General features: G+C 36.9%; 1 long non-coding RNA gene across 5 annotated transcripts; it reads right to left on the minus strand.

Annotated features, from left to right (window-relative positions):
* Positions 1–361: 361 nt before the first annotated feature.
* LOC311286768 lies at positions 362–3679 on the minus strand. 5 transcript variants are annotated; one of them, XR_014626634.1, is made up of 5 exons: positions 2284–3026; positions 2083–2217; positions 1854–1956; positions 935–1031; positions 362–434 (listed from the first exon to the last, which is right to left on the minus strand). It is a non-coding gene; the product is annotated as an uncharacterized lncRNA (long non-coding RNA). The 5 variants fall into 5 exon arrangements; XR_014626635.1 differs by lacking the exon at positions 362–434 and adding an exon at positions 3387–3679 and having other exon boundaries at positions 772–1031; positions 2284–2357; XR_014626636.1 differs by lacking the exons at positions 362–434; positions 2083–2217 and adding an exon at positions 3387–3424 and having other exon boundaries at positions 772–1031; positions 2284–2357.
* Positions 3680–26625: the final 22946 nt, after the last annotated feature.

Here is a 26625-nt window from a genome sequence, read left to right on the forward strand (position 1 = left end):
AGGCTGAATGTAATGCAACTTCACGTCTATACAGTAGAGGACCTTTCAGCTGCGCTGCCATTCTGGATCGCAGAAGAATAGGATGCAGGAGAATTGGATCAAATGTCACACTGTAAAAAATAAAAAGTTGAGTAAACTTAAAAAAGTGAAGCAACCAGCTGCAAAGCATTTTTGAGTTTACTCAACTTCAGTGGTCGAAGTTCATCCAACTACCAGTCCAACTCAAAGAAACGAGTAAGCACAACTACAGAGGTCCTGAAGTTCAGTAAACTCAAAAAAGCTTTGCAGCTGGTTGCTTCACTTTTTTAAGTTGATTCAATTTTTTACTTTTTTAAGTTGATTCAACTTTAAGTTGATTCAACTTTTTCAAATATCTCACCCAGATACTTGTATAGCCTTCACATTAAGAATCCAAATGCAGGGAGTAAACCATACTGTAAATACAACACAATACAAAAGACATTGCTATCATTACAGAACTTATTTATTGACAAATATTCTGCAAAACAACACATTTTCTATTTGCATTAGATACACATATTTTAAGGTGATGAAGTTCTATTCCACTCTTCAAGATTTATAAAAAAAAAAAAAAAAAAAAAAGACTGCACAAAATTAGAGTACAAACTGGAATAAATAAATGCTCAACCTTACAATTATCCATATGGATTGCAGCTACTTGGACAATCTTTTGAAGGACTATGCAAAAAAAAAATTAGCCTTGCGGAGCACTTTAGGTCAAGATAAATAAATGTTTTTTTTCTAAACAAACTAAACAATTTTTTTCTTAACCAGTTACTACTGGTGTATTTTAATGCTTTAGAATAGTTAACATTGGGGCCATAAATCAAGCCAAAGAGGAGAGTAACAACTGTGGCAAAGGTCTTGCACATTATCTGGCCCAAACTGCTCTTATAGTACTACAGAGAGGCACCTTATATTTGGGTTTGAGTGGATAGTGGCAACATCATCTTCAACGATAGTTAAGGTCCTCATCTTCTCCCCTTGTGAATGTCTTCTGGCTCTGTGTCCTGCAGTAGAAAATAAATCAGCATACAATTAGGGTCATTTTTTTATTGTATTGAATTATGTTAGACCACAGAGTGTTCCTAAAGGTCTGCTCATGTAACTTCACTTGAAAAGTAAAGGTGGTCATGTTTTTTAAGCATGTTCAAATTCAGCCATAGAGCTAAAACTGATAAACGGAAAACATTTTCCCAACTCCAAACAATGCCATATCAGCATTGATGTGATTGCCTGTGGCACTCGTCCACAGCAGAATCCACGGCCATTCTGATTTAATGCTTTTTTTAGTTTTAGTTTAGTTATTTTAGGTCACCCAAAATCGTACATGTATTAAGGCACACATTCTGTTCATCACCCAAAACTGGTCATATTGCATCAGTGAAGATTGGTTTAAATCACTAGAGTCACATGGATTACTTTCATGCTGCCTTTTCTTGTTTATATCTCCTATATTCATATTCTTTCATATTATATTTATTTTATTTACTCTGCTATTGCTACATTACTGTTTAACCTTATGATTGTGCACTGTATTGTTTTAACAGGTTAGATATCAGAGGGAATGTCTCCGGACAGTGTTGTAAAGCAGTAATTTTCCACTGTCTTTGCTTTGGTAAAATAACAACTTGTTGAATTTGTGCTATCAGATGAAGTCAAACTGATCACTGAGAAAGTTTCAACTACAATTATTTAATCAAGTAATTTTTACCATGACTTTGTCTGTTGATGATAAGTTTTGTATATCACACAAAACCTATCTCTTAACAGCATCTGGTAAATAGGTGACATATATCAGGTGTGAGTGTATATGCTGATGATCTTCTTACCAGGCAAGTCTTCAGGATGTTTCCAGACTTTTCCCTCATAAACAAAGGCAGACCTTTAAGAGTTGTAGACTTTCTTTGAGGAAGCACATTGGAGTTTCTGTGTCTGAAAGACAGAAAAACAAATACGGAACAAGTTATATACAAAGTGAAGCATGGGAATTACCTTGAAAAAGAGATGGCACCATTCAGCCTTTAACCAGAGAGATATGATCACATGCAAAATAATTACTTGATGATCAAGTGAGGATCTTCATCTCCACCACTTGCTCTGTACAACTAGATGTGTATTCATTTAACTAAGAGAAAAAGGTGCTCTTCGGATCAGTTTGTGTGATACTGTAATACTCAGCAGAGAGCAGAGACCCTGAAAAAAAAAAAAAAAACATTGTTGAAACAGTAAGAAACAGTAAGTAAATTCAGTTCAACTCACCTGATCTTTTAAAAAATAAAGGCCACTGTTTTAGCACATCCAAGGATCTTGTCACTGTACTGATGTTCTTTAGTCTAAAAAGGACAAATACAACAGAACAAAGATACATAATTTTATTAAACAAAACAACAACAAAAAAATCAGTTACAGTAGGTTAATTTAACATGTAGCAAAAATAATACAGAAAATGAATAATCAAATGTGAAAAAGAATCAATGCATAGTTTTCACTGTATTTACAGCGATTTTGTCTTTTGTTAATTGATTAACATTAAGGATTTAGCCTAATATTTGTTTAAGGATACACAATATTTTTATCCTATTCACTTTAAAACATACCGCACACATACTACCCATTCTATTATTTGATATGCAAAGCTAACATACATATTTTTAACATAACACATTAGTTTTGCATAGGCTTCTATTATTAAATTTTTCCTCTAAATTGTATTGTATTTAATTATATTGCACTACTGTAGAATGACTGAGCCTCAACCTAAGCATGTACAAATTGTAACTGAAATTTGTATACGTGACAAATAAACTTGAAATTAAATTGAACGGACTGCGGTCACTTTAAGAGCTCATGGATCTAATACTGAAACATCTAGGTTTCACCAAATTGGTTATGTTCACTTAAGACATTGCCGACTGTGTTTACTTGAATACTTTTTTTGTTTTGTTTTTTTGTTATTGACATAATTGTATGTGTATGTCATTATTAAATCGCAATACACCACGAATGATAGCTGAATTCGCACTCAGATTCTGTCCGAGTCCGAGAGAAGCGGCAGAAAGTCTCTCAATCAGCGCAAGCACCGCATTTAAGTCTTTATTCACGACTTACTGAGCTTAACTTTTTTTAACATCTTTTAAACACCATGCACGTCCTTGTCCTTCTTTTTCAAGCATGTTTCCTCACTCTAACGTTAGTCTGGGTAACGTTAGCACGTTAAGTAGCAATGTGCTACGTGGATAATCTCTAACAATAGAAACTTATCGTCACCACGAAATATATCTTTTAACATAATACTATATTTTATCAACATATGTGTGCAATTTATAGCCTATTTTCATTCATAAAGCTTAAAGAAAACTTACCGCAATCAGATGAAATCCAGTCCCTTCCATAGCGTGGTTGGAGGAGGAAACCCCAAGTAACGTACAGCGAGACAGACTGCGCATGCGCGATGACGGGAAGTTAAACGTTCGAACTATGAAATCAAAATATTAAGTTTTCTCAACTTAATTGTTTGTGTTCATTGGACAAAATAGTAGTGCACTTGCAGTTAAATAGTTTTTATAAGTAAACTCAACATTGCAGTAAAAAATTTGCCCACTCAACTTAAAATTTTAAACTGAGTTAACAATTTGCAAGTTGGATTTTTTACAGTGCAGCAGCAAAGACCTTGGTTAATAAAGTGAGATTTTTTTGTGCAAATGATATATTATGCATGCACACATTTAGTATAGATCTATAACCATCATGTTGACAGTGCATATAATGCCTCTGCAACTTACGATTTCTCTCAAGATGGGGACGGAGGTGTCAGTCAATAAATGGGAAAACAAAGTGTCTTGCCTTACTTATTTAAAGTGACTCAGCTTTTTTTTATATATATATTTAAAAGAACTGTACTTGTTACTTGAAAAAAGTAATCTAATTACGTAACGTGTTACTTGTAATGTGTTACCTCCAACACTGATGAAAACTACAAAAAACAATCTATAATGTTTTGCATTGTATGACACGGTTTTCCAGAAAAGGGTATTTACCAATTTAGTGTTCATAAAACAGAAGAAAGAAACGCGGGTAATCTCCATCGAAGTAAGCAGGTGAAAATCTGAGAAATTGGTAGTTGTAGAAGGAATAGCAGTGGATAACTGTTGCTAGTCTTATCTGTTGCTATTGCAGAGTGTTGGAGATGGTGGACTGGATGGCTGAAGGTGAAGGCAAACAACTGAAGAAGTGTGAATATTACAGGAAAGTGTCTCTCAGGTGAGTGGTCAGGTAAGAAGACCAGAAAGTGTGTGTGTGTGTGTGTGTGTGTGTGTGTGTGTGTGTGTGTGTGTGTGTGTGTGTGTGTGTGTGTGTGTGTGTGTGTGTGTGTGTGTGTGTGTGGAGTGACCTATTTTTATTTTTTTTTCTTCTCCTCACTCTGTTCCACAGAATCTCTTATTAATGTTCAAATGCATAGCCTTTGGACAGGAAATTAATCCAGTGCTAATTTAAACTGTGCTATAACAAATGTAATATTCTGTTGCACAGAAATAATGAGCTAGCCAGGAGTTTCCCAAGCTTTCAGTGAGTCAGGTCATGGCCCAAGTTGGCTAACAAAGATCCAGGTCTAATCCAGGTTTGAAAAAGAGTAGTCTAATAGCTGAAAGCTGCTGCTGCTTTGACTTCAGACGAAGGGGACACACATTCTTCAGAATAGGTCCGGAAGGTCCCTTGTTACCATTAGGGATAATTGCACCCACACTGGAGCTGCCATCTTTTTTTACATATCAACATCGGACAACCCCCGCAATCTCCACAGACAAGAGCATATTTTGAAAGCAATTAAAGTTAGGGGAAATACAGTGGTTTGCCTCTGCTGACTTGACATTTCATGGTTGATTTTGTGCAAGGCACACCTGGTGGCCAAACCAAGGGTCTCTAGACATCTAAGAAGAGCTTCGAAAAAGGGAATAGGCTACATTTACACTATTAAATCTATTTTTCTTTGTTCCGGGAATACACAATTGCAGTTGTTTAAGAGGATGTCCAAACTTCACTTTTCCATGCAATAAAATTGATTAGTCAACTTCATAAAACAGCAGCCTGCTAAATAACTTCTTTTCCAAGAAAAACAAAGATCATATGGGTTTTAGTGACTTTAAGTAAATGACTTTTGGGTGAACAATCTCTTTACGTAAAAAGTGTTTTAAGTTTCAAGATGGATCTCATTGTCATGCACCTTGTGAAAAAAAAACCCCAACAACTTTGTTTTATGAGGAAACTTTTAAAATGTTTAAGTTGTGTGTTTTTGGTTGTGGTTGATAGACATATTTGCAGATATCAGAGGAATGTTTCTCTAGTCCTCCTTTCTCACCGCAAGCACACTCATTCACAGCTGTTGTGATACTAAATGTCTCCCAAACGAGAAATATAAAATATAATACTTGGGAGTCTCTTATGAGTTCATGTAAGGAGTATTGCTCATGGACGCCAGCTCATTCACATTAGTTGAAAGCCCGCTGATAATGTTTGGATGAGGCTAACGAAAGGATTAGCAATCATTTAACCCTTGTGACTGTGCAGTCATTAGCAAAGGGCTGAAATCTTAATTATCATAAAATATTACTAGTAACAGAACCCAGGCCCAATTGAGACACTAATTTAGAAACATCAATACCTTGGCTCCTGAAATATTGAGAACATGTGTTCCTTCCCAATATCTCTTTTCCGTAAAACATTATATCCTGTCTTACTCCCCCATGGAACTCACAGAGGATGACTGCAGAGTGAATCAGACTGTCCATTAAACAGACTTGTGCATAATGAATAAAATGAAAAAAATAATCTATCTATCTATCTATCTATCTATCTATCTATCTATCTATCTATCTATCTATCTATCTATCTATCTATCTATCTATCTATCTATCTATCTATCTATCTATCTATCTATCTATCTATCTATCTGTCTATCTGTCTGTCTGTTTGATCCATCCATCATCCATCCATCCATCCATCCATCCATCCACCCCTATATGCTGAGAAGTGCCTATTACATTTTTTTTTTCTCAATCGCTTTGGCACATTTTTTGAAACAATCTTAACATTCTCTAAACTGTAACTGCAATTGTCACAACTGTTTGCTTGAACATCAGACCTCTAATGCATGCCTGTAAAATGTAGTTACTCACCCAAAACATTTAATTAATGCTTCACAACCTAGTTGTTGTGTCAGTAAATTGGTCAATGTTGCCAACATATAAAAGCCTGGTTTCACAGACAAAGCTTAGTTTAAACCAAGATTTGGCCTTAGTTCAATTAGGACATTTCAGTAGGTTTTTATATATGTTCCTTAGAAAAACATTACTGGTGTGCATCTTGAGACAAAACAATGGCACTGACATAAGATATGTCAGTGCAAGTTACTTTCAGTTAAAACAGCTCAAACATGCATTTTAGTCTGGGACTATGCTTAAGCATTGCCTGTGAAACTGCGGCCAAAATTGTGTTTGTCATCGTGTGAGCCACACTGACTGAAATGTTTAGATGTTTTTTCGCCATGGAAATATTTGTTATATACAAATGTCATGTTTGTTCAACTTATTTGTTGGCACTGACTGCTTTCTATACCATACAAGACTGTCGGTTTTGTCTAGCTGAATGCTCTTGTGTCTCACACTGAGCTTTTTAGATACAGATTTCCACAGTAGGCAAAGTTTTACTAGGAAAAGTCAATGTAGTACACAAAAATAAACTGGACATTTGGTCACAATTTATAGGTGTCCTTAACTACTATGTACTTACATCATAAAATAAGCAGTGTACTTATTGTGTTGATGTCGCATTGCAAAACACTTTTGCTGCTATTGAGGAAGGATACGGGTAAGGTTAGGAACATGTTGATGGTATGAGTAGGTTTAAGGGTGGTTTAAGGGGTAAGGGAAGGGTCAATGGTATAATTATAGATTTTATTACAGCTGTCATTACATGTAGCATTTCACTGAGAATCAGCCATGTGCATTTAGTATTTGTGCAACCTGTAGACAATTGCGCGTACTCTATTGCACACGTGCCAAAACACCTGTAATTTGCTTAAATCAATAAGAAATTCAAATCTGATGTGAACAAAAAACAAACTTTTCAGAGATCTGAACATATTGTTTTGAGAGAGAAAAAAAATCTAATTCGAGAATTGAGCCAAAGCAATTGAGAAAAATTGTAAGATTACATGTTATGGAAACATTTTGATCTTGGTGCGTCCTTGAGATGGTGATGATCATATAGAGGATAGAGATCAGTACTGAGTAATGGACTAAGTGGCAGTCATTGGGTCCATTTTTGGACTACGTTACACCATTTCCTGTCCTTTCTGTCTCTTTTTCCATGGAAGGTGGCTGATCAGACTTCAGTGAGAGCCTTAAAGAAAACCCATAAAAGGGCTTTTATGGATACTTCCCGACCTCATTCCTTCATCTCTCTATTAGAGGAGACAGTGCTCCGATTCAAGGCCTCGGTTTTCATTTTAAACAGCAGTCTGCCTAATCGACCCAACAGCAGCAATAACTGTGCTGTGAAAACAAGGCCTTGTAGCTGTAAGACACATCACACTTGTTGTGAAAACACGTATGTAACTAGATAGCATTGTGTTAGCCACATGGTAAAAGTGATTTTTAGGAGTATGTTTTTGCACAAATGGTTCATAAAATACCAATTGAGTAATATAAACCATAACTAATCATTATTCTAGGCATGACATGTTTTAAAAATGAACTAATTACTAAACTGCTCTTATCTCGATATGTACTTCTGCCAGTCTTAAAATCTTAAATGATGTCAGTTACATGAAATCATTTATTTGTTTGGGCATGAGAGGAAATCTCTGAATGCTTCAATGTGGCACAGTGAGTTCTGTGGTCATTATTATTAAACATTATTCCAGACAGAACATTATTTTTGATGTGTGTTATCAAAAATTTGAATAGGCATTTGATAGTGAATTCAGACATTACCTCAATGGTGGTGTTCTACACTGAAAAAAAATATAATTGCTATACGCTCTTAAAAATAAAGGCTCCAAAAGGGGTTTTCTCAGCGATACCATTGGAGAACCATTAGTTCCCTAAAGAACATTTCATTGAACAGTTCTTAGAACTATTTTTTTTTTTTCGGTTACATTTTATTTTTAGGTGTCCGTGTTACAGTTTAATTGTACATTAAGTACTGTGTAATAATAATTAAGTACATGCACTTACTAGGGTTAGGAATATGGGTTGGTTTAGGGTTATTTTCTTGTAATTATGCATAATTTATAGTTAATACTGCAGTAACAACATGTAATATGTGTAACAAGGATAGTGTAAAATAGTAGTCCAAATAACCTTCTGTGCAGAGGAAAGGTCCCATGGATTTTAAAGGTTCTTCATGTAACCATCAATGCCAATAAAGAAACTTTATTTTTAAGAGTGCAGAACCATTTTTACTCATTTTTAATTACTAATGGCAAGTAATATTGAATTAAACATGAAATACTAGAAAGTAGCATTTTCTTCTAAAACATATCCAATAATTATAACTTTGAAAAAATATGTTTCAAGTGCATTTTTTTGTCATGATGTGAAATTACAGGCATTCATTGATTCGTTTATTTAGTCATTTATTGACCTCTCTCGCTTTCTCCCGCTCTCTTTCCCTCCTCCCCAAAAACCCTACACTCCCACAAAAAAAGTACTATTCATTGTTTCCAGTCCTTGGGAAACAAGGGCGATCTTTAGAGCAAATTATATGGATGCATTCCACCTCATATATTTGTCAGGCATTTCAGCAGTGGAACACTCATTAGGAGAGGCAATAAGGAGCACTGACAGGCAGCTTCAGTCCACCTCAAAGCACAGTCCATTTACGCAGGCCCTCAGGAGTGCACATATACGCTGCTCCTTAAAAAACACACTCTCGTTACACTCTCCTCGCTCCGGAGTGTGTGTATTGAGACACATTCGACACAGATGTGTGATTTAGATGAGGTGAGTTTAGGGAAGTGATTGGTATAGTTTGACAAAGGTCAGCAGAGTTGTCTCCGGTGTGTGTTGGTGATTTATTTCGGGAGTACTGTGGTTTGGGCGAGCCGGCCGGAGCTGTGTGAGAAAGACATATTTTTGTGGATAGGAAACTGGTTTTATTGGTTGACGAAACCTCAGAGTTCCAGCTGTTTCCGAGCTCTGAGTAAAGGCCGACAATGTTACTTCAACTCCAGACAGATTTAGGAGAGACGGAGAAAAGCTGGGAAATGGAAAATGATTTGGCAAATCTACTTTAAGATAAATGCTTTCAGATCCTGTAGGTGTATCTTCAAGACATTCGCTCTCCACACTAGGACAATTTATCTAATCACCTGATTTATAAATAGCAGCTGCAATATTTCCATCAGAATGGAAAGTTCAGTTTTTTTAATGCCTCTGATGTAAACATTTCACACATTATTGAGTCTATAACTGCATATCGACCCCAAAACAAAGACAAAACGGGCCATTTCACATAGCATTCTCCCTATGAGCCATTGAGCTACATTAAGATTCAAAGGTTTTGTCATTATCATTGAATAAATAAGTCTGAAACAACAGATAAAGCACTGAAAGACAGCAAGCTCTCAGTATTTCCACTGGTAAACACACTCACGTCACCAGTCTTAGATCAACTTTCAGTCATATCATGGGAAAAGTTGAGTCAAGCATTGTTTGAGCTGGTTCTGCTATCTCTCTCTTGTTGGTATACAGCAGTCATGTCTATATTCAGTTCAGCTGTCACACTGTTGCCACTGAGGACTATTGTCTGCTTATGTGATTACAACATATAAAAGGTGTTATCAGGTTGCTTACCATCAATTCTGGAAGAAAAACAGTGTATTGCAAATTATATTAAAGGGATTGTCACCCCAAAAAAGAAAAAAGAAAAAGTAATGAATTACTCACCATCATGGTGTTCCAAACCTGTAAGACTTTCTGTCCCTCCATTAGACACCTACTGACACTTTGACGCTTCAAAAAGTTCATAGAGAGATTGTAAAACTAATTCATATGAATTGAGTGGTTTATTCCAAATGTTCTACACAATCGCGTTATATAATGAACAGATTTAATTTAGGCTTTTATTTAAATATAAACATTCATCAACTCACACATCAGTTGTGGTAAACGAAAACTCAAGCATGTTCGCTTGACGTACAAGAACCAATGAGGTTCATTCTCGTGTATTACGCATCACGTTTGAGCTTCCACAAGAACCAATGAGGTTCATTCTCATGTTACGCAGCACGTTTGAGCTTCTTCAAGAACCAATGAGGTTCATTCTTTTGTGTTACGCATCATGTTTGAGCTTCCACAAGAGCCAATGAGGTTCATTCTCATGTTATGCAGCACATTTGAGCTTCCACAAGAACCAATGAGGTTCATTCTCGTGTTACGCAGCACGTTTGAGCTTCTTCAAGAACCAATGAGGTTCATTCTTTTGTGTTACGCATCATGTTTGAGCTTCCACAAGAACCAATGAGGTTCATTCTCGTGTTACGCAGCACGTTTGAGCTTCTTCAAGAACCAATGAGGTTCATTCTTTTGTGTTACGCATCATGTTTCAGCTTCCACAAGAACCAATGAGGCTCATTCTCATGTTACGTATCACGTTTGAGCTTCCACAAGAACCAATGAGGTTCATTCTTGTGTTACGCATCACGTTTGAGCTTCCACAAGAACCAGTGAGGCTCATTCTCATGTTACGCATCATGTTTGAGCTTCCACAAGAACCAATGAGGTTCATTCTTGTGTTACGCATCATGTTTGAGCTTCTGCAAGAACCAATGAGGTTCATTCTCGTGTTATATATCTCGTGTCTCACATTTGAGCTTCCACAAGAACCAATGAGGTTCATTCTTGTGTTACGCATCACGTTTGAGCTTCCACAAGAACCAATGAGGCTCATTCTCATGTTACGCATCATGTTTGAGCTTCCACAAGAACCAATGAGGTTCATTCTCGTGTTATGCATCATTTTTGAGCTTCTGCAAGAACCAATGAGGTTCATTCTCGTGTTACACATCATGTTTGAGTTTCCACAAGAACCAATGAGGTTCATTCTCATGTTACGCATCATGTTTGAGCTTCCACAAGAACCAATGAGGTTCATTCTCGTGTTATGCATCATTTTTGAGCTTCTGCAAGAACCAATGAGGTTCATTCTCGTGTTATATATCTCGTGTCTCACATTTGAGCTTCTGCAAGAACCAGTGAGGTTCATTCTCGTGTTACACATCATGTTTGAGCTTCCACAAGAACCAATGAGGTTCATTCTTGTGTTACGCATCATGTTTGAGCTTCTGCAAGAACCAATGAGGTTCATTCTCGTGTTATATATCTCGTGTCTCACATTTGAGCTTCCACAAGAACCAATGAGGTTCATTCTTGTGTTACGCATCACGTTTGAGCTTCCACAAGAACCAATGAGGCTCATTCTCATGTTACGCATCATGTTTGAGCTTCCACAAGAACCAATGAGGTTAATAATCGTGCTACGCAGCACGTTTCAGTTTCCGCAAGAACCAATGAGGTTTATTCTCATGTATTGCGCATCATGTATGAGCTTCCGCAAGAAGCAATGAAGTTCATTATTGTGTGTTACGCATTACATTTGAACTTCTGCAAGAACCAATGAGGTTCATTCTCGTGTTACGCATCATGTTTGAGCTTCTTCAAGAACCAATGAGGTTCATTCTTGTGTGTTACGTATCACGTTTGAGCTTCCGCAAGAACCAATGAGGTTCATTCTTGTGTGTTACACATCACGTTTGAGCTTCAGCAAGAACCAATGAAGTTCATTCTCATGTATTGTGCATCATGTTTGAGCTTCCACAAGAACCAATGAGGTTCATTCTTGTGTGTTACGCAGCATGTTTGAGCTTCCACAAGAACCAATGAGGTTCATTCTTGTGTGTTACGCAGCATGTTTGAGCTTCAGCAAGAACCAATGAGGTTAATAATCGTGTTACGCAGCACGTTTCAGTTTCCGCAAGAACCAATGAGGTTTATTCTCATGTATTGTGCATCATGTATGAGCTTCCACAAGAAGCAGTGAAGTTCATTATTGTGTGTTATGCATTATGTTTTAACTTCTGCAAGAACCAATGAGGTTCATTCTCGTGTGTTACGCAGCACGTTTCAGCTTCCGCAAGAACCAATGTGGTTTATTTTCATGTATTACGCATCATGTATGAGCTTCCGCAAGAAGCAATGAAGTTCATTATTATACGCATTACGTTTGAACTTCTGCAAGAACCAACGAGGTTCATTTTTATTTATTTTTTGTCCAGGAGTATGTGTGTGTGTGTGTGTGTATAATATAATATAATAATACAAAAGTTGTATCATTTATAATTATTTTTAATTTTTCAGTTAGAAGTATTATTTTATGACAATTTTACATTTTAAGATTTTTTAATTATCATAAACAATTACATCTGTAATCAAATACATAGTCCATCCATATTATAACCGCCTATCCTCTGTAGTGTCACGGGGATTTTGGAGCTTATCCCAGTGTCTTGGGCCACAGGCACAAATGCATATTATTCTATATAATTTATAATTATTTATATATTTTTACAAATTTATATTAATTCATTTAGAATTACTATTCATGATCATTTTAAATAACCCAAATAAAGTTCCAACTGTATGTCAGTAGATATATATGAGGAGTGTGCACAAAACTGTGAAAATGCAGTGGATAAATGTCCCTATTTTTTACAAATGTAAACATTTATGGAATGTGTCCATTAAAACACATTATGTAACACCTGTCATCATGTTATGTATAATTTAAAACCAACCTGCTCTCCAGGTGTTTGTGTTTCATTGCTACCAATTGGACGTGTGCATTAAGTGTGTGTTTGTTTGCATCTCCGTGTTTCTGAGATCCCTCCCATCCTCAGGCAATGTGTGTCAGGGTGAAAGTGCTGTTGGTCAGAGAGGCTAATGCTGACATCTGCCCCCTGCCAGCTGACTGCCCTCTGGGACAAAGATCTTAACATGCACAAGCCACACACATACAACCTCTTTCCCTCTCTCGTTTTCTCTTTATCTCTATGGCTTAGAGCAACAGGTGTTCCTGCAGCTCTTATTAAATGTAATGGGACTATCTCTTAACCTGTCCTCCTACTTTTCTCTGCTCTCTTATCTTCTATCAAAAACAAAGGAGTAACTCAATCACTATAGCTGCTTAGATCTACATGGGATTAAGGTAACAAAGTTTCAGGCAGCGCCGTCTGTAGGCGCGTGCCGAATCAGTGGGTAAAGAGTCCTGGAGGCGACCTTTTCTTGAGCATCTCACGGCCCCTGAGGGCTCCGAGGAGGGGTGGCCTCTGAGCCAAATTAACTTATCTTGTCCATTTGTTTCTCCTAAAACAGATTACAGCGAGGGAGCCCACACTGGATGCACTTGGGCCCCTCACTCACTCACTCACTCACTCCCCGACTGAAGCCCATGGGCGCTTGACGGGCTTTGTTCATGGTGCATTAACTCTGTCACACATTAGCTCTGACCACAGCTAATTGACTGCACTTGAGTCAATTGCTGTATAGAGTCAATATTATCAGCTTTAAAGGGTCTTTAGCTTAAGTTCCTTTTAGCTAACCATGCTCCTATAGAGTCACTTGGAAGCTCCGTGGGAGTAAATCTTTTTAGGACCTTTTATGCAGATTTTCGGATTTTGGTCACTAGTATATCAGTCTAATATGGAAACACAGAAATGTGGTTTATTTCAGGGAGCTTCCAGAAGTTTTCTTGGATAGCGCTGTCAGGAGAGCAAACAGTTTAAAAGACTGCTGGCAGGGAATCAGACGTGGGCCTAGGAAAATTGATGAGTGTCAAGGAGCCTGAGCTTCAGCGCACAGACTAAATGGCCATATTTATTAGACGTTACAACAACAAATGGATGCTTATTGCTCTAATGGCCCTGATTTCCTTCTTGTCTCAAGGAAATCCGCGAAGAGCAGATGCACAGGGCCATTATTAGTCAGTCATCTGACCTTAACTTCAAAACATTTAAAACATGCACTCATGCACTTAGACAGGAAAAAAAGCAAACATCAGTCACATAAAGATTTTTGCATGTTTAGGATAAACATATTAAGGATGTCGATTTAATTCAGAGCAAATAATAAAAGAAAATGTTTTTTTTTTGGAAAGCCAAAGATGTCTGTCAGCACATGTATAGACCAACAATGAACAAAATTGCGCACACGGAATGCTAAATGTTTCCTGCGTATATGGCCAAAAACATCCCTAAAATCCATTACAAACAAAATAGATTGTTTTGGACTGTAGGATACAGAATTTTATATGGAAATTATATTGACATTTTTGTAAATGAATGAAGTACTTGCGCAACATCTTTCGCATTGTATATGTTATGGCTCTTTTAGATAACAATTTGCATTTAGTTATTCATAGGAAGGCAGAGCATTTCTACTAGAACAACAGTTCATAAAAACGATCATGTTTTATGTTTGCACATGTAGATCCCTAAAATCGATTGCAAACAAGATGGATTGTTGTGTAGAATTTGGAATTTTTACATGGAAAATATACTTCTTTAATGTCTCTTTTTTTTTTTTTTTAAAACACTGCAAAAATTTTTTTTCCTACTCAGTGTTTTTGTCTTGGTTTCCTTTACAAATATTTAAAACCTAATTGATATTGTCTTGTTTTCAAAAAAAAAAAAAACTAAATTAAGTGTGCTGTTGCCAAAACCAAGAAAACATATCTGCCAATGGGGTCAGAAAAATCATCTTGTTTTCCCTTTGAATTAAGTTTATTTTTCTGACCCCTTTGGCAGATTCTTTCAACTTCCTTAATTCTGATTCATTTTTCATAAAACAAGTCAGTCAAGACTAATATCTTAAGTCGTTTTGCTTCTCAAACAAATGTGTCTTTGATAAATGTTTAGAAAATGTGTACTGGAAAACAAGACAAAAATACAGAGTAAGAAAATCATTTTTTGCAGTGTATAATAATGTAAAGTTTTTGAATTATCTTAATGCGAGGGCTTTTCTCAGAAAATATTTTCTGCATTTATAAGATTTATGCATTTATTTGGAGTTAATTTTAAGAATGCATCACCATATTGTGTAATTATTTAAATTTTTAAAACATGATAATCGATTGAATGTCCTAATTCAATCCTAACACTTGTTTAAAAATGTCCTTTGAATGACCAAAGCATCATTCAAACAACATAGGCATTCTTTCAAAGGAGAGTGTGCATGTTTACATGTGTTCGCAAATAATGCATATTAGCCTCTTGTGAGTCTCTCCGTGTTCTATAAACAGCTCTATGCTATTTAAATCTGGGTGTGACTGAAAAAGCCTTGCAGCACATTAAAATAGAGGCCTCTCAGTGCAGTAATTACTCCCAACAGGAGGGATTGTTTGACAAGGCACAAGGCAGGGGTCAAAGGTCACGCCCTGTCTGCCTCCCTTGTTTGCCAACATGGACACAAGATCACAGCCCGCCAAGGCGCTGCACGTTCTGTCACATTTTGCCTCCTTGCAAACAACAACAGCTCTCAGGAACCCTGTGTCGTTTGGAAACACGAGTCTCAGACCTTCAAGTTCTAGTTCTATTATGAAGTCACTTATACATTTGCCATTTTCTTTCTCTCTCTCTCTCAGTCGGCCTCAATGAATGTGGCTGATTAGTAATTATGATAAAACGCTCGTTGCCGCGAGCAAATTGAGTCCTGGGAGTCGGCCGTCCAGTCCGTGATTGATCATTAGTCTGTAACTGGTCGTGTCTCAAACCAGCGGTGTATTTTTAAAGCAGATCACTGGCAAAGAGAAATGTGGCGTGAGGCACGATGCCTGAGGCCTCAGTCAGAGAGGAGATTGAGAGTACCTTTATCTGCTGGTATGCTGACTGATAAAATATGGAAATACAAACATGGTCTAACAGATAGTAAAGAAGTAATTATGTAAATGAATGGACCACATGCACATCATTTTCTACATTTGACTTTTTTAGATAACAATATTCATGTGGTTATTCATAGGAAGGGAGATTGTTTCTACTTTTTAGAGCTGTCAATTCACACAAAAAAAATCATGTTTTTGGCATTAACGTGACCAGTTTTTAATTGCAGACCTGCTGCACTTCATCAAATATATATATTTTCTTTCCAAATGTAGTGCATTAATGCATAAATAATATACTGTATATTTTTTGCAAATAATATATATTTTCTAATTAATAGCTTGATTCACATATTGGTGATATTGTTTAATATTGAATGATAATATAAAATTCTACCATACCACTGCAAATTTCTTTGCTTTTGTTAAACGTCCCATATAGATTTGAGAATCAGTTTACTGTTACAGTTTACTTTTCTCCATCATTTACTGATAAGTTTTGTGTGCAATGCCATTTAAAAATGTGGGGTTCGTATGTTTTTCATTACTTTGAAAGAAGTATATTTTGCACACCTTCAATACATTTGTTTGATACACAAATACATTAAACAGTAATATTGTTGAATATTATTACAATTTAAAATAAGTTTTGTTCTATTAAATATATTTCCAAATGTAATTTATTACTGTGGTGGCAAAACTGAATTTTCAGCATCATTACCCCAGTTTTCAGTGTCACATGATCCTTCAGAAATAATTCTAATGATGTTGAAAACAGTTTTTTTATTCTTTGATGAATAGAAAGGTCAAAAAAGTTCTATTCATTGAAAAAAATAAAAAAATAGTCAATGAATAGAATAGACACTTTTAATCAGCTCATTGCATCCTGGTGCTGGTGCAGTTATTTTAGAAATCTTTAGAAATCAGACAGTATGCAACAGTTGTAATGTCAGATTGATTAAAAAGATTGAATATTTCAATAAACTTAACTGTTGACATTAATCTCCATCTGTAAGGTGTTAGATTTGGCAGTCCTACTACTTTTACATATGCTGTGTATACAGACATGATTATCAATGATCTGTCATTTAGATGTCAACATATAGAAATAATTGTCAATTAAAATGCTCAAAATGGTAATGAAAACATACATTTAGAGTCAATTCAGCACTCTACCACACAGTGGAGCATTGCAGTGTTTGAAGGGTGAAGTTGTTTTACTGAAAGTGCGCTGGCACTAATCCTATTACTAGTCTCCTTCAACTCTGTGATTTGTGGTTCAAGCTGATCTGTGGTGAAATGTTTGCTTCTAACAAGAGGTCAGAATTTGTCTGCTTAGCAAGGTCCAGTTAGCCCCTTCTGGTAGTTGCTGAAACTAAATACTAAATTAGTCTAAATACTTTATATCTTTCAATCTGATTATCCATGTATTATGCACACAATGTGCAACAGGCCATTAAGATGAATGGGAAGGATAACGGATAGCTTTTTTCCAGTTATTATAGACCTCTTTGACTACTAGTCTTTAATGTTCGAGGAAGCAGTGAAATGGTCTGGTGTGTAGGCCTATGTACAGTACCAGCCACTGCTTTTCTCAAATCGCTTGGACTGGAAAGCTTGGAAAATGCAATATTCCATTGAATTTTGAAGGTGCTGCACACTTCTGTCACTGAAAATATCTGGATATGAAAACCCGCTTGCAAACATTCATTAGAAGTTGCGATTCGGGAACTAGGCAACTGTGGCAGATTGTAAACACACGTAACCAGAAACAAATGAGTTGCAATATTTGAAATTGAATGTGCGTCATGAAACCCACAGCAAGTAGTCCGTTCAAAACAAGTCCAACAACAATCTGTTTCAGAGTTCAGTGCTAAATTTGCGAGGTGGAAATGGATGCACTGCTGTTTTCTAGATCATGAAGAATTGGTGTTTATAAGGCAAAATCAATAATTGAAATATGTAATGAAACGTATTCATCCAGTACAAATTTCTGTTTTGAATTCATTTAAACGCTACAATTTGCATACATATGATAACGCAGAAAGTCATTCTGCTTGTGCTTCATAAATATATACCAATGCATTTTATTTTGGAGAAAATGTACAAAAATGTATCAGTATAACAAGTGACCACCTTGTAAATACACAATACCCATCAACTGGACTGCCTGCTGACCTTTGCCCACCAAGCAGCATTTGCGTGCATTGAAGCTTAGGACTGCAGGTGAGAAAGCTCTGACCTGTCAGCGGTGCTAGAACCCTCTTCAGGACGCCAGAGCACATGTGAGGTTGAAGGGAGGAATGTTAACAGTCGTCATTAGTATCTGGGCTTCTGAGGGGGAGAGGGGCCCAGCGGCCCTGCTGCGAGGATGTCACCGGCTCGCGCCGCTATCTCTGTTTGGGTTTTCCCACGTTATGTCATGCATAGACATGCACGTACGCACGCTAAGTCGTGAGAAGCAGGTAGGGATTTTATTTTGTGTTTAGAGTCCATGACTCCAACTGAGATTTATGCTTGCAGCAATGTATAGATTTCACAGGGGAGTATGTAGTTTATGTCCAGTGTATTTTTAGGAGCCATGGCACTTAATTGAATAATTGAAAAATTTAATTTAGTACATTTTATTAAATGGTTCATAATAGAAAAAAAAAAAAAACAAAAAAAAAAAAAACAACTTGTTCAAAGAATTTAAAAGTGGCATGAAACCAAAAAGTTATCCTATTTTTATTTTTAAGTTGCACAAATTAATTGTTCACAAGTTGATATATATATCATAGACATAAGGAAACTTCATATGCAAAAATCTCTCTTTAATGGCAATGAAAGGGTTTTCAGTCAATTATTGAAATCACAGCTTTGCCATCGAATGAATATGAACAGGATTAAATATATTAAAATAGATAATAATTATGAATTGTAATATTTATATTACTGCTTTTACTCTATTTATGATCTAATAAATGCACCCATGGTGAACATAAGAGACATAAAAAAAATTAAACTCTTAGAAAAAAATGTTCAATCGGTTTCTATAAAGATATATAGTTCCCCTGATGGAAACCCCTAAAAGGTTCATTATATGAAATGCCTGAGAGAACCCTTTAAGATTATTATCGTTTATAATAAAAAAATCAATAAATAAAATGCAATCTGCAATTTCCAACCCCATTGAATGTTCACACAAGGGTTTAAGAGGGATATAAACCCTAGGGTGAATACTAATAAACAGAAAATGTAACTTTATAGGGAACATATTACCCCATACCCTGTGTGACCACCTTCATGAACAGCACCATCTTGATTAGCAAATGTGTAACATTCCTTCGCACACTTTATGGACACTTGTGCGCTGAAGTCTGAAACCTCGCTCCCAGTTTGCAACATTAACGGTGTGTAGAGTGAATTTATGGTGCGGTAGACTGGAGGGTGAGATGGGCTATCCTGGAGGTCAAGCTGACCAGGGCAGATAACACAAGCTGATCCAGGGCACTGCAGGCCACTGTCCCCCCCTCTCAACCCATTCCATGGATCTTCAGCCCCATCCGTGGCTCTTTGAAGTACCTGTGATTTAAGGTTATGAGAAAAGGACTCTGGCGAGGCCTCATTGATCTCCAAGCGTATCGGCGGCTGCGACTCTGCCACGCTTTTGTTGTGAGGAGATTGACCCTATTTTCATCTCTCCGTCAATGTCTGATGACCGGACGGTGAATCCAACCTCTGGCATCTGGCTTCTCTGAAGTGATGCTGTAGAGTGAAATACTGAGTGAGCGGGATAAACATTTGCTTTTATGCTGAAGGTGCCGGAATTCAGCAAGCAGATCTCGGACATTGAGGAAAGCACATGTGCGCTCCAATGGATGGTTGGCTTGAAGATGATTGCGTGTTTATGTGACAAATGGGATTCTTAAACAGCATGAGATTCTACAAATCCTAATCAGAAACTATCGAGGAGGATAATCGATTGCCAAATTGTGGCCGATCCAGTTACTCCAATCAGATTATAATGGTGATAAATGTATAACCAGAAAAGCACATGCCGCTATTGCACACATCAACATTACGAGCTAGCTTGTTGTTCCAGCATCACTCACAATTTTAAGCGTGTGAGGATGCGTGCCATGGAAAGAAAAATGGCTGCGGCAGTTGTTCTTGTCTAATCCATACAGCCGAGCTGCTTTGAAATTTAACAAGCAAAAGAGTTACAGCTCCTGAATGTCAAGCGGTTTATTTTGTTTTAATGCTACAGGAAGCAGCTGCCATCTACTGTATGTACACAGCTCAGCCTCTATCATTCATACAGGAGAAAACGCAGTACTCTCTGCATTGCATTAAATCTCTTCTACGGTATAGCAAAGCAGTGCCATGTGATGCTCATTCTGAGCTGTGCGAGCTCAGAGAAAATTGTTTTTGCAATAAGTCACACTGTTCTATGGGCTGTTGTTATTTGGGTCAATGGCAAATAAGAGTAAAGAAAAGGACGTTTTGGCCCCGGTTTTAGACATTTTCTCTTTGCGTTTATGTTGATTTTTCAAATGGCTTTTGATAAACTTTTAATACTGTTTTCACAAAAAGTTAATATTTAATGACTCTTGAAATGTCATGTGGTGTAACCATCAGGTAAAAGGAAATTACTGTAATTAGGTACTGTAATTACACCTTACTTACTGTAACTGTAAATAAGGTACATTTTCCTACAACATTTGCGTGTACACATCTAAAACTTTGAAAACTTTAATGTTTAATAATATTTTTATAATGGTTAAATCATTAAATATCACAAAATATAAAATATGAATTAATCATTCATATAATTAGATTTTGTCATAAAAATGTCAAATTATCTGATATTTTAAGATATTTATTTATTAACCTTGATATTATGAGGGTTTGCCCCATGCACACATATTTGTTTTGACAGACAAGCATTTTATTAATAAGCAGTATATGGACAAAATAAATAATGCTTAAAAGGATGTATTTTCCAAAATTATTATTATTATTTTTTAATTACGCTTTGTTCATCATGATAGCAAGACAGTTGTCTTAAACAAACAAACAAACAAACAAACAAGCAATTTTAATACAAAAGTTATGCCTGTAAATGCCTGATGAAGGTTACGGGACCGAAATGTTGCTGAATAAATTGCGTTACTTTTTACTAGTTGGGATAGTGTGATGGAATGTTTTGTTTCTATATTAAATTGTTTATTAAATACAAAAAAATAAAAACATGTTCATCATAGAAGAGGAGCATTCAAGTCTTGTAAGGATGAATTGCATTTTAATGAATATTTGAATAAAGTAGTTGATCTAGATTTGCTTAATGGGACTTTTAGCTTATTTAAAGGATCATTGATCATTAATATTGTGTTGTTAGTACAATAGAGAGGAGATGTTTTGCCACTTGAGTTTTAGATGTAAGCTAACGGTTCTGTTAGCATTTCCAGGAAGCAATCTTTAGCTATTGTTGTGACTGGATGTATTAGGCTATCAGGCTTCACAACAGTTCTCTCAGGTAATTGCTTGTTCACAAAATAATTGAAGTATGAAGTCACTTACCACACAAAGCTCCGCTAATTCCCCTTTGAACTTGGAAATAGTTTAGTGTGTAGCAGCACTGCAGTCTGTCATGGCAGTTAAGAAGTCGCTATTAAAAAAATTTGTTATAATTGTGGGGAAACATAAACTCTTCATGACCAGATGATCGCAGATGGAATCTCCATGGCAACATTTCCATGCGATGGAGGTTGATGCAGAAAGAAGAGTCACTGTGTTTACTTTGTTGGACATTGGTGTCCTTGGTGTCACTTTAGTGTTGAGATCCCATGCCTATATTGAGAAAAGCCCCCCTAAAATGATTATATTCTGCAATATGACTTTCCAGAACAAATATTTTCAAAGACACAGTTCCCAAGGCCTCAGAGCTTAGAAACCACTCCACATTAACATTATTTTGCGGTTAAGTTCTGTCACTTTCAGCAGAGCTCTAACCACTGCAATGCTTGATTTAGCTGTCAGTAGCACTTTGCACATTTTGGCTAAGGTACGCTGGATCCTCCACTGCAAATGTTCTGTTCAGTAACATCACTTCCTAAATCACAGCTGTTCCGTAGACGGAGGGAACAGAGCGACTAGACGGAACCAACCCTCAGTCTGAGATCAAGGTCTGTGATGTTGTTTGAGCTTCTCAAAATTGAGTGTGATTTATATGTCATGGGGAAAAACTGTCGGTTTTTGCAATTTTGACAATGATGACCTTATGAGTGGGGAATGGTGGACTCCAAAAGGCCTTTTGGGAGACAAGCTGCTGCTTCATTTCAGACAATGGAGCACTGTACTGCATTTCCTATTATTGCCTTGGATCGTTTTTAAACATATTAGGTCACTGTGATGTGGCCGTTACATATAGCTGCTCTAAAGCTGACCTTCTGATCAGATTCAAATGAGTGATCGTTCTGAGATCAAAAGATCATCTGTTTTTCAGAGATGCTCATATGGACTGTGTGTAGAACAATAAAATATGGATTCACAACTTTCTAGGATTCACATTATTTTTCTTCTGTTTGGCCATGGTTATTAGCTGAAACGCATCTCTCTTGAGTAGTTCTTCTTGGCAGTCACCACTCACTGGTCAGCAATGGGATGAATTTGGAACAGATTGCAGATTAAACTTGAGGAGGTAATTAGGACTAAAGAGGAGATAATTTTGCTCCAGCCAGGCTCCTGTTGTTTTAAGTCCTTCTGGAAAATGTGGATTTTCCAATGATGACCATTTAAAGGTGTCACTGTGGAGCCATGGTGAATTAAAGGGAGTCGCTACATAGTCTAAACAAGCAATCTTCTCCATTATCAACAGCCTGACAGGATAATAGAGTACAACTGGTCATGTGACAAGGGCTGTGGTGACAAAAGACCGGCATCTATCATTTAGCCGTCTGCAATGGTGCCCACTTTTTATCAGCGCAGTTTGGTTTGAAATGAAAGAACAGGAAATTTAGCAAAAGGGAGGAGAGTGAAGAAAATGCTTTGAATTTGTAAATATCTCTCTCTCTCTGTGTGTGTGTGTGTGTGTGTGTGTGTGTGCGTGTGTGTGCGTGTGTGCGCGTGTGTGTGTGTGTGTGTGTGTGTGTGTGTGTGTGTGTGTGAAATATATTTATTTATTTATTATCAAACATTATTTATTTATCGAACATTATTTAAATGTGTTTCGCTTAAAGGTATATGTTATCATATTTTACATTTACATTTGCAATTATGTATTCAGCAGATCAGATGCCTTTATCCACAACACCTTACAAAAGAGGAACAAAAGCAGTTTGTCAGAGCCAACAATATTTGTAATATACAATGCCAGATTTATAAGACAACTGGATTAGAAAGCAAGAAGAGCAGAAATGCAGAGAAGAAATGACATTTTCAAAGTTGTTCATGTTCTTGTTACAGCCTTAACACCAACTAATTCAGCACTGAGCATTGAGGTACATTGACGAACAAAGCAAAAACTACCATAAAAGTTCAAGAGGTTATAAAGGTAAATGATTTCATCTGCCTGGCCCAAACTACGGCAATGAAAGCGGGCCAATAGCAGCACAATGAGCCGGTCCATTCCTCTCCTAGGTGGAAACGGCTAGTTAGAGTCCGTAATCTCCAGAGACGCCTCCAGCTCGCCCCAATCCCGAACCCCCCCGCCAGGGGCTTTTAAGTGGAACCTTCTGAACATCGAGCCAGCGTTTGCTGGATAGCAGGCAGCTGGACTTTGTCATGCATGACCAGGGACATTCTTGTTAGTGTAGTGTAACCTTTTCTGCACTAACACAGATAACACTGGCACCTAGCTGGGTCCTAATCTGCGTGCAGTGCCCAAGCAAGGGGAGGGAGACCGGGTGGAAGCTAAGAGGTGGTGGTGGGGTGAGGGGGGAGTTTAAATTGTTCCAAACAGCAGGCCAGCAGCAGTGGCCATAGGGACCCTGGCACCCCCAGCACCGGTGGTGACCTCACTGCACTGAGAAAACAGATTCCCATTCAGGGACATTTATAGTAATATCTGCCTGAGATCCTGAAACCAAACTCCTACTGTAGAACAACACTGGTGCCGTTCCTCAGCCAAGCGCTTGACGTTCACTTCCCTTGTTTTCCTATCGGAATGCTCAGTTTTTCAGTTTGTATCTGCTTTATGCTATCTCTACAACCTCGAAAATGCAAACTGTGGTTGTTTTTCAAAAGCCGCCCCGACAGCATGAAATATAAATGAGTTGTAGACGTGTTGCAGTAGTCTGCGTGTTTAACTCTTCGCCGCTCGCGTATATTATCCGCCAGAGGATCAAAGCATCGAGAGGTTCTCTATCACATCGCTAAAATGTTCATCTAATCTCAATAGTGCTGCAAGGGATTCACTGTTGGTGTGGAGAGCTTAGCTGCTTCAGGGAGAGGGGCCTTCAGACAGAGAGAGCCAACATGTGTACTCCAGATGCCCAAAAGCAGAGGTGGGTGTGAGCCACGCTAGTGCTGACAATAATTCGGGGACAGCGGGTGTCAGGCTGAGAGAGGCCTACACCTCATCACCCCGCCGGCTAATTGATTTCCAAATGAGCCGCGGTATTTCTGCACAGTAATCTTGAAAGGGGGTCATAAAAATGTCCGGGGATACAGGGTGTGCCGCGCTTTTATCTGAAAAGCTAAAATGTCTCTCGCTTTCCTTTCCTCTCTTATTTCTACAACCGCTAACCTTTCTCTCTTTCTCCTTTCTTCCACTCAAGCTTTTTCCTCTTATTTGCCTTTTCCCTTCATGCAGTTCTAAGCTGGCACACCTGAATTATATATTTTTTTTCTTTCTCAAATGCAGCCCTTCTCTTTGAGAGCAAATGTCTGAGATGGAAGAACATCCAAATCAGAACCATATTGGTGCTCTCACCACACTGTGCAAAAATATGTGTGTGTGTGAGAACAAAGTGAGTACACATGAAGAACTCCAAATCTTAATAGCGTTCCAAAAACAATGATACATTGTTTTTTCCCATTTAGCTGCTGATTAGGTGATAAATCAGTATGGGGTTTGGTGTTGTGACATTGGCCATCAGTCTCCAGCATATTTTGGTAAATGAAAACCAGGGACCATGAAAACCCTTTGCCTATGACATCTTTATCTTGTGTTCATGTCATCTTTACCATGAAAATGTGGTTTAATATATTGAAGCGTCTTTAAGATACCTGACAAAACCATTTTTGAGTATAGTGGTACAGCTGTACCATGTACAGTATTGTTCACTGTGAACGTACAGTGAAAATGTGGGAAAAGTAAGGAAATGTGAGCAAATGTGAGCTTCAAAAGGACGTAGTCTTTTTTTATTATTATTAATTTAATCAGGCTTTTACAGTATTGTTTGCAACAGTTTGAACAGGTTAATTGCCTAGATTATTGCTTGCAAAGATATGAATATGAGTTTGAGAAATGAACCGACTGTAAAACACGAAACTACAATAAAAAGGCATTTACCGGGCTCAAGTTGATTTTAGGGAAATAATTATTCTCAGAAGTTAGCAAAGTAAAAATATATATATATAAAAATTTAAAAAAAACTTAAAACTTCTAGGGAAATATTTATATTTATATAACATTTATTTCCTTAGAAGTTGAACAAAACATGATTTTTTTTTAACTAGTTGAACATGAAACAAATATACATTTAATGTTTATATTTATATTTATTTCATGTTCTCAAAGCAAGAATATTTGTATTTCCAACAGCTGTGTTGTGCAAAATATATATTGCACCGATGCATAAATTGTACATTTCCAAAATATATTATTTTATAAATAAAATATATAAATTGTATAAAATCTGAAAAACTATTATAATTTGATCATTTTAATTTTGCTTAGTCATATAAATTACAAGCTATAACGCAATGCTTGATACTAAATGTTTATTTTTATTATGTACAGAAATGTAAGTGATGAAAGGTTATATTGAGAAAAAAAAAAAAAAAATTATATATATATATATATATATATATATATTCATAACACTCCTTGCCTTGACTAAATTAAACATACTTTGTAATGAGCTCTGATGATCTGTCATGGCGTAGAATATCTCAAAGCAAACATTTCCACAGATTACTCAGAGCTGTTGTCCTGAGACTGGCACTTTTTAAACTCGGCAGTGTCTTCGGGTAGTGCAGAGGCTGGGTAGAGACATTATACCTGGCAGAGCTGACAACTTACTGACCACTTGCGGCTCTGCTGGCATTTTGCCTCTCTCCCTTAGAGCCATCCAAATGTAAATATTTCCTTAGTTACCTTGCTTGTTGATCTGCAGACTATTTCCATATTTATATTGCACTCAAAACATTTACTGAAGACAATGTGAACGGACTAAGGTGTTGTTCCATTAACAGTAACAAAACGTTTTGCACATAACTTTTTTAGCTACTGTTCCCCACTCAGATGAGGCAAATTAGTTCAAGAAAATTGTAGCACATTGATGCACTGTTTTATTTATACAGTGTCACCGCAGCTGTGTGTGCATACAGGTAATTTTTATGTTTGTCCTGTAATTTATAGTTATTTATACTTTAGTCTTTTTTCTTATTTGGTATTTTTTACATAAAGACAAAATTGCAGTCAAGCCCTATCGGATGTGTTTTCAATGATTGTTTAATCCC

This window comes from Rutilus rutilus, assembly GCF_951802725.1.
Source record: "Rutilus rutilus genome assembly, chromosome: 2".
Lineage (NCBI taxonomy): Eukaryota > Metazoa > Chordata > Actinopteri > Cypriniformes > Leuciscidae > Rutilus > Rutilus rutilus.